At 34.2% G+C, this 9,480-nt stretch overlaps 1 protein-coding gene across 2 annotated transcripts in view; it reads left to right on the forward strand.

The window, feature by feature from the left end:
* LOC107877103 (auxin-induced protein 10A5) overlaps nucleotides 1–219 on the forward strand; it is a 5,443-nt gene extending 5,224 nt beyond the window's left edge. For both annotated transcript variants that reach the window (XM_047393506.1, XM_047393507.1), the window contains one exon: nucleotides 36–219. The gene's annotated coding sequence lies outside the window, so the exon portion shown is untranslated. The remainder of the gene's footprint in view (nucleotides 1–35) is intronic.
* Nucleotides 220–9,480: the final 9,261 nt, after the last annotated feature.

Genomic DNA, 9,480 nt, shown 5'->3' on the forward strand with positions numbered 1-9,480 from the left:
GAGAAGATGCGCAATGAAAGATGGAGATAGTGTAGGTTCAATAAGAAATTTTTTTTATGTATTTTGATTTTTGTTGTTGTTATGTTCATAACCAACAAATAGACTGAAAGCAGTTGCTAGATCTAGTCTAATATAGTATAAATTTTGTATACCTCTCTTTAAATATATCAGATTATGCTATGTTGTCTTTTGCCTAATAGTACTTCATATATTTGTTTTTGTGTAGTCGTACTTCTGATGTTTGTTGTGCTGCTGCTAAGTTATTATTTGCACTTACAAAATCATGTCTTGTGTCGCTGCTATGTTGTGGTTTACAGTTACAAAATTGTGTCCTGTATTGTTGTTATGTTATTATTTACACTTGTTGTGGCTTGTGTTGTTGCAATGTTATTGTTTACACTTGCAAAATTGTGTATTGTGTTGATATCATTTAAACATACAAACTGGTATAATGATAATGTTATTTAGGCAAAGCACTGTTCTAATGCTATGTTTTTCTTTACGCTTAGATAGTGTAATGGTAATGTTGTGTTAACATTATAGCAACATCACCACTATTTAAACAACACAACAATAATGTCTAATGACAATATTTATCAACAAAATATTTCAATTTCACACATCATCATTTATACCAAAATATATTCACATTCATAATGCCTAACCATTAGGCAACATTAGTCAACAAAATACAGTGCTTAAATTGTTTTCATGTCAACTGAACTAACTTAAAACAGTGATTAAAATACATCAATAGCACTACAATTTTCATGGTATGTTGGACTGTGAAGAAGCGGTATTTTGACTTAGATGGTTTGAACTAGTTCCCACTTTCTTCTTTCTTCTATTCTCTTTAAGTTCTTGTAGTTTTCTTGTTGAGATTGCTGATTTGTCATTCCATTTTAATTTACTGGTACTACTTAATGTATAACCAATGTCACCAGTTACATCAGTTGATCTTGCTACCTTTGCTTGACCAGTAGAGTATATCTTACTGCTAGGCATGCTAGGCTACAGGGAAAGATAAAAAAGTTTAAGAATCAACATATATCAATGACTTATAATTTATAAATGATATAACAAAGTAAGAGACTTACATGTTATTATCCACAGAATCACATTTCACTTCAGTGTTGAAGTAAAATTTGCACCACTAATTAATGTTGAAGTACATTAAGTCATCAATCATTTTTGCAGGACCAAGCAACTTCATCTTCTGTATGTTTTTTCTTAATTGAGACTCAAATGTACTTTTGGCTATTCTCCAAAATTGTTGTCTTCTTTGAAGACTTCTTCATTCCATAGCCAATTAGCTAAGATGTGTCTTGCACATCTACTATGCTCAGATGGAGGTAACACCTGCTCAATTGCAGTAAACAGTTCCTACAATACAAAACATGCAATAAAACAAGGTAAAATTACTACATAATTACATTTTCTTGGCTAAATTGGAAAAATAAGTATACATAATACAAAATACATACCTTCTGCATATCTGTAATCAATGTGAGACCTTCTCCTTCTCCAAGTCCTAAGTCATCCTTTATGCACCTAACAAACCAATTCCAAGTATTTGTGTTTTCCTTTTCAACTACTGCCCAAGCAAGTGGCAGCATCTGGTTATTATCATCTTTTCCAACAGTAACTAACAATTGCCTTTTACAAACTCCTTTAAGAAAACAACCATCTAAACCTATACACTTCCTACAATGTACCCATGCCTTCTTCAAAGCATCAAAACAGATGTAGAAACTCAAAAATTTTGGTTTACCTTCTTCATTAGCCTCACCAAGTTTAACAACACAACTTGTCCCTGGATTTATCGTCAGTAGCTCATCTTTGTAGTCAAGAATTCTTCCAAATTTCACGGCATGATCACCCATGATATCTTTCAATACTTTAGTTCTTGCTCTTCTCACAATAGTTTTACCAACATACAGTTTGAATTTTTTTCTTATCAACTCTTGCAAATTGAATACCCTTATATTTAGCTCCTCAATTATTCTCTCTCTGAAGGTTTCAACTAAAAATTTTGCATTGAACAAATAATTTCTGGTTGTTTTGTTGCAAATATGTTTTGGAATATAAATTTTTATGATAAAGTCATTTATGATGTTGTCAAGACCTGCATACAAAAGCCATGGAAAACTATCCTTGCATCTAACTCTAACCTTTTTTGATTTATTCACCCACTTCTCCACAGAAATCCTCTTTCTTATTGTATATTTAGTCACAGCTATTATAAATTCATTCACATCTTTAAACAACATACCCAATTGTCAAACAACTTTCTTTGCAGTTAGGTCATAAATGATTTTTTGAGCTGTTGGCCTTTTTTGTCTTGACAACTTAATAGATCTTGCCCTACCAGATGCAAGCACATCATGTTCTTCATCACCACAATAATCATCTTCATGTAACTCAAAACTACCTCATCAGAACTTGCAAAGTAAGGCTCATCACCACTCAGCCTTCTTTCATGACTTACTTTATCTGTTTCAGTGTCATCAAACCCTAGATCTGGTCTTGCTTCACCTACTAGTACCTCTGCATTGTCAGCTGGTACTCTCTCTTTTATTTTCCTCCTTTGAAACTTTCTATTTTCATCTCTCAACTCCCTAACCTCCTCATGTACATCACTATCATATTCTTCATCATCATCATCTCCAACTAATTCTCCTTCTGATTCAACACTATCCTCAACAGAATAATCAGAACCCTCTACTTCTTCTTCTAAGAAATTACTTCCAGCAGGACTAATATTTATATCATAAACTGCAGCAGCACTACCTGCAGCAACACTAGTTGCAGCAGTACTAGGTGAAGCAACACTAGCTGCAGCAGCACTAGGTGGAGCAACAGTAGATGTAGCAACACTAGGTGCAGTAGTAGATGTAGGCACATTAGGTGCAGCAGTAGGTACTGAAGCACTATATGCAGTAGCACTATCTGCAGTAGTGAAATAAGGTGTGGTAGTGCAAGGGGTGAAGTTGAAAAAGAAGTAAAAAGGTTCTCCTCATTTATATGGTCCACACCTACCATAAAGTTAAGCCTATTATCAAAAGATGCACCAGATTCCTTCATATTTTAAGCCTTCCATTTTCTAAGAATATTGGGGGATCCACAACAATTGGTTTATCCACTAAATGCTTGACAAATACATCTACTTCATCTCCATTTTCCAAGGAACATATCATTTCAAAAATATCCATATTATTATCCACATCTACCAAAATGCTACTGTTAGGCGGTTTAATACTAAAGGTGTATGTTGTGCTATATCCTAATTTTCTTATATAGTCTCTCAATTCAAACACAACTTAATTTTCACATCCTAAGCAGTCACAGTCACCATATGCTTAGGGCAAACCATAATTAATAATGACAATAGTTTAGGGAAAAAATGACTACCTCTACTAAGTTAATGCTGCAATCGATGACAGAAGATTCACAAAACTTTATCAGTAACAGAAGATTCACAAACTAAAATGGCTAAATTCATATGTAAAGGTGGGAGAAAATTCGTCAAGGGAAGAAAAGAAGAGAGAAAAGAGAGTGGAGAGAAGAAAGAGAAAGTTGAAAGGGTGATAATGGGTCCATTTATGTTTTAGGAGGGAAATGACCTGGAAGACGTGGGACCTGTGCATGTAAATACGAAGGAATTATGAGTTGATTTATGTTACCAGCTCAGCATTTGGGGGGTAATAAATACATGAAAATGCTGATCAGAGGGGGGTGATAGGACTTTCGTGAAGATTAAGTGTGTAGTTGGAATTTGAGGTAAAACTTGGACGGTCTTTTGGCCATTTTCTCTTCTTTTTTAAGATAGGTAATTTTGTAACTTTAACAAAGTCAATCCTTATTTCTTAAATATCGTATCCGATCAAATAACGACATATAATTTGGGACGAAGGGAGCATTAGTCCTGGTGGTGGTGACAGAGTCACAGACAGGATGATGATTGTTATTGTAGTATTATTATTAAAAAGATGATGAAAAATAGCTCGAGTCAATGTAATATTCAGGTTGATTTTAGAATTTCAAAAATCTGGGTGTTGTTCTTCTTCTGATTGAATCTGATTTTTCTGTTAGGATTTGTCATATTTCCCTTTATTTTTGGTTGGATCCTGTAGAATCTAAATTTGAAGTGACCTTAAGAATCTGGGAATCTGATAGATATTTTCCAATCAAGTTGTTGTGGTAATATATCTAATGTATTAAGTATATCAATTTTACTTCTTATAAAATTTATTAAAATAGTAACTAATTTAGTGTACGCCTATAACGTGTATTTTTCATCTCAGGTTACAATTTTGAGTTACCATAAAATAAAAATGTGAGCTCCTGAATTTGACTCTATGTAACAAACTCAATAAAACACGAATTATTAGCATTAAACTTTTTTTTTTGAAGTGCTTAGTTTTTTTAAAAAAAATGAATTGTTTGATAAAATTTTTGGGAGAAAATAAGTGTTTATGGAAGTAGTAGAAATTATTTTTCATAAGCTAAAAAAATTAGTTTTTCTCAAAAATTTTTTTTTTTTTTTGAAAAACACTTACTTTTCATATCATATCAGGTGCACTTGCTCCTTTCATCTAGCTCTTTTATTTTTCTTGTTTGTTGGTGATTGATATCTCCTATTTTATCCATAGTGGTATCTCTATCTATTGATTTCTCGTATGTGATTATCTTGATTATTGTTTCTGTTTCTCTGTAGCATTGTAGTAATTAGTGGAGACACGTATATCTTTTGGTGTTGCTTGTCTCAAGTGTCATTAATATTTTCATTCTAGTTTATGGTGATTTTTTATTCTTTCCTATAGAATTTTGTTTGTCTTCCTTAGCACATAGTTGACACAACTTCACACTTCATTACTGATTTCATTCGTTATAAGTCATTGCTTCTTTTTAAGCTTTGCCTATTTATTTTTTAGCTTTGCCTATTTATTTTTCAGCCTTACCTATTTACACACCTTTTTATTTTCTTCTCTTATTGAATAGTGACTTTTGTGATCGATGGTAGACTAAGGCCATGTCATGGGTCGAGATTATGGTGGGGAATGGGTCCAGGGCAAGATCGGAGTTTGGGTTAGGGTTTGGGTTAGGTCCGAGCTTGAGATTAGGGGTGAAGGGTAGTAGGGTTAAGTGGGATAAAGGAGTCTATAGGATGAGAGTTGGGTCTTGGAACACAGGAACTCTTCAAGGTAAGTCTATAGAACACGTGAAGTTCTTAGAAGAGGAGGATTAGTATAGCTTGTGTCTAGGAGTCAAATGGGTAAGGTCTATGGTGAAGAATGCAGACGGGTATAAGCTGTGGTACTCTAGTAGCGTGAGACATAGGAATGAGGTAGGTATCTTCGTAGATGAAGAGCTTAGGGGATAGGTACTGGTAAAGGTTAAGCGGGTCAATAATAGGTTGATGTCGATTAAGTTGGTCATTGGATAGTCTATGTGCAACGTTATTAATGTTTATGCCCAACAAGTTGGTTTGGATAAGAAAGTGAAGAAGAGATATTGGGAAATTTTGAATGAGGTGGTGAGAGGCATTCTGAGCATCGAGAATTTTTGTAGAAGGTGATTTCATTGGGCATATCGAGTTATTATTGAGAGACTATGAAGATGTGCATGAAGGACTCAGTTTCGAAGAGAGGAATAGAGAAGGAGCCTCACTTTTGAATTTTCTAGGGTCTTTAGTTTGGCAGTAGTAAATTCAAGCTTTTTGAAGAAGGAGAGACACCTTATTACCTTTCCTAGTTCGATAATCAAGACTCCGATAAACTTTTTTCTCCTTAGAAAGAGTGATGGAGTGCTATATAAAGATTGTAAGGTCATACCTAGCGAGAATCTTACGATCAAACATAAGCTTCTGGTGATGGACTTGGAAATCAAGAATGGCAGAAAGAAGAGGGTTGAGGAGGATCGACCCAATTAAGTGGGGTAGCTTGACTTTGGCCAGTGTTTTATGGAGATGGAGACTATGGAGACATAAAAAAAATAGAGAGGATTTTGATAGTATATGGGAGATGAGTGACAGTTGTGTCAAAGAGATATCTAGAGAGGTGTTGAGCGAGAGGCTGATCTGACAAGCACCGGGGGAACTGCTAGTGGAACGAAAAAGTTTAGAGGAAGGTGGATATTAAGAAGGTAGATTATGCGAAGTTGGTAAAGAGCAAGGATGACGATGAGAAGCGGATGAATAAAGAGAAGTATAAGTTATTTAGAAAAGAGGCTAAGTTACCAGTTACATCGGCTAAGACCATAACTTTTGAGAGCTTGTATGAAACTTTAAAGAAAAAAGATGAAGATAAAAAGTTATATAGGCTTTCCAAGGCTAGGGAACGGAGCATAACTTTGACCAAGTGAAGTATATCAAGGGTGAGGATGCAAAACTGTTGGTGGATAACATCCTCATTATGAGGAGGTAAAAGCCTTATTTTTATAAACTTTTGAACTACAAGGAGATTGAAGTTAAGTAATGGGAGGACTTGGAGCACTTACAGAGGCGTCAATTATGGTTATTGTACGCATATTAAGGTTGAGAAGGTCAAGGGTGCTATGCGTAAGATGCGTAGGGGTAGGGTGACTAGGACAATTGAGATTTTGGTGAATTTTTTAAAGAACACTAGCGAGATCGATATGGAGTGACTGCCAAGGTTGTTTAACATTAATATCAGGACGACGAAGATATCAGAAGCTTGGAGATAGGGTATAATGATTCCTTTATATAAGAACAAGGAAAATATTTGGAGTTGCAACAACTATAGGGGAATTAAATTCTTGGAGCATACTATAAAGGCTTGGAAAAAAGTTGTGGAGTTGAGGCTGAGGAGGATCGTAATAATTTTTTAGAATTAATTTGATTTCATTCCAGGTTGCTCGACTACCGAAGCCATTCATCTTGTGAGGAGATTAATTGAGCGGTATAAGGAGAGAAATAAGGACTTGCACATAGTGTTTATCTATCTTGAGAAGGCGTATGAAAAATTCTCCAATGAGGTTTTGTGGAGGTGCTTGAAGGTTAAAGGTGTGCTTGTGGCATACACTAGGTCGATTCATGACATGTAGGATGGAATGAAGACTCGTGTGAGGACTATGGAAGGAAATTAGGAGCATTTTCCTATTTTGACTAGGTTGCACAAGGGATCGACTCTTAGTCCATTTTTATTCGCCTTGATAATAGATTTATTAAAATGGCATATTCAAGGGGAGGTGTCTTGGTATATGTTTTTAGTTAATGATGTAGTGCTTATTGACGATATTCGGGAGAAGTTAATGATAAGTTAGAGGTTTGAAGAAAAACCTTAGAGTCTAAAGGGTTAGGTTGAGTATGACCAAGACAGATTACTTGGAGTATAAGTTCAGTGATTTGATGCATGAGACTGACATGGTAGTGAAGTTGGATTCTCGGGTCTTTTCGAAAGAGAGATAGTTTCAACTATCTTGGGTCTATAACTCACAAAAATGAAAAGATTGACGAAGATGTCATGCATTGTATTGGTGCAGGGTGGTTGAAATGGAGGCTCACTTTGGGGGTCTTGTGTGATAAAAAGATACCTTATAATTTTAAAGGTAAGTTCTATAAAGTGGAAGTCCGACCGGCTATGTTGTATGGAGTAAAGTATTGGCCAGTTAAGAACTCTCACTTCCAAAAATTGAAGGTGGTAGAGATAAGAATGTTTAGATGATCTATGGACTTACTAAGAGGAATAGAGTTAGAAATAAGGTTATTCGAGAGAAGGCGAGAGTGGCTTCGATGGAAGACAAGATGCGGGAAGTGAAGTTGAGATAGTTTGGGCATGTGATGAGGCGGTACATGGATGCCCCAATTCGGAGGTATAATAGGCTCACTATGAATAATTTCAGATGGAGTAGAGGTAGGTCGATGAAATATCGGAGGAAAGTGATTAGGCATGACATAGAGCAGATATAGCTTACAGAGGACATGCCCCTTGATAGGAAGATGTGTAGACCACGGATTAGGATAGAGGGTTAGTGGGTAGGAGTGCGTCCTTACTAGTAGGGAGGAGTGCTTTGTTTGTCAATGTACCTGCAGTCAATGCATGTGTCTTGTAGTTTCTTGTTCGTGGTGTTTTGATGATGTTTGTGATTTCGGATAGATAGTTCATAGTATTACTTTGTGGATGTCTTATTTCTTTTATCATCTAGTGGTGTGTTACCCCATTTTGTTGTTTGTTTTACATTTTCTACTTGTTATATTGTTATTGGTTTTGAGCTGTGGGTCTATCGGAAACAGCCTCTCTACTTCATCTAAGGTAATGGTATGGACTGCCTACACTTTATCTCCTCAGACCCCACTTTGTGGAAGTACACTGGGTATGTTATTGTTGTTATTGTTGTTCTTTCTACATATGTTTCAAATTATTAGTTGTTTATTTATGCAAATCAAGAGTATTGTATTATTTCTTTTTCATACTACTCTTAATATTAAATAACTAAAAAAAGATAGTAATAGTTAGATTTACAGTTTCAAGAAATCATTAATAAGGTTAATTTTGTAAAAATACATTTCTAATTAATATTTTCTGAATGAGTATTTTAAGTCAAAGAGAGACAAAATGAAATGGAACGGAGGGAGTATGTGTTTCTATATCCTCAATAATCATCCAATATATTTTCCTTCCATTTTAAAAAATTTAGCAGATCTATCTACCCCCTCCGTTTCATTTTAGTTGGTCCTCTTTCTAAAAATATATGTTTCAATTTAGTTGTTTCTTTGATGAAATCAAGAGAGTTTTATTATGTTCTCCCAATACTATCCTTAATATTAAATGACTAAACAAAGTGTATTTACTCAAATTTATATTTTCAAAATATAATTAATAAAACTAATTTGGCAAAATATACCCTCTAATTAATATTTTCTTAATGGGTGTGCCAAATTCATAGGGGCCAACTAATATGAAACGAAGGGAGTACTTCACAAGTTATCGTTTTTAGTTTCAACAATAATACATGACCCTTGAAGATTTAAAAGTTTTTGGGAAAAGGGTCCAAAATATTTTTAAAGTTTTATAAAATTTGTTGTAACATGTCTGAATTTTTTTGGATTTATGAACACCTAAACTATTTTTTAAAGTATTTTAGTGATGTTTATAAACTAATAAATAGATAAAATACGCTAATAAATAAATAAATAAATAAATAAAAGAGTTTAGTGCAAATAAATATAGTAAAATACATTAATAAATAGTTTAGGGGGTCATAATACACTAACAAATAATCTAGGGGTTATAAGACTCCCACAAAATTCAGACGTGTTACGACAAATTTCATCAAAATTTGAATATATTTCAGATAATTTTCCCAAAGTTTTTCCAAAAATATTTTTAAAACGTTAATATTCTCTAGTTCATATGGGAAGACACAAATAGAGGGTGTGTTTGGTATGAAGGAAAATATTTTCCATGAAAAACGTTTTTCTAGAAAATGTTTTCTTGGAAAACAAGTTGATTTCTTACT

Source organism: Capsicum annuum, chromosome 7 (assembly GCF_002878395.1).
Source record: "Capsicum annuum cultivar UCD-10X-F1 chromosome 7, UCD10Xv1.1, whole genome shotgun sequence".
Taxonomy (NCBI): Eukaryota; Viridiplantae; Streptophyta; class Magnoliopsida; order Solanales; family Solanaceae; genus Capsicum; species Capsicum annuum.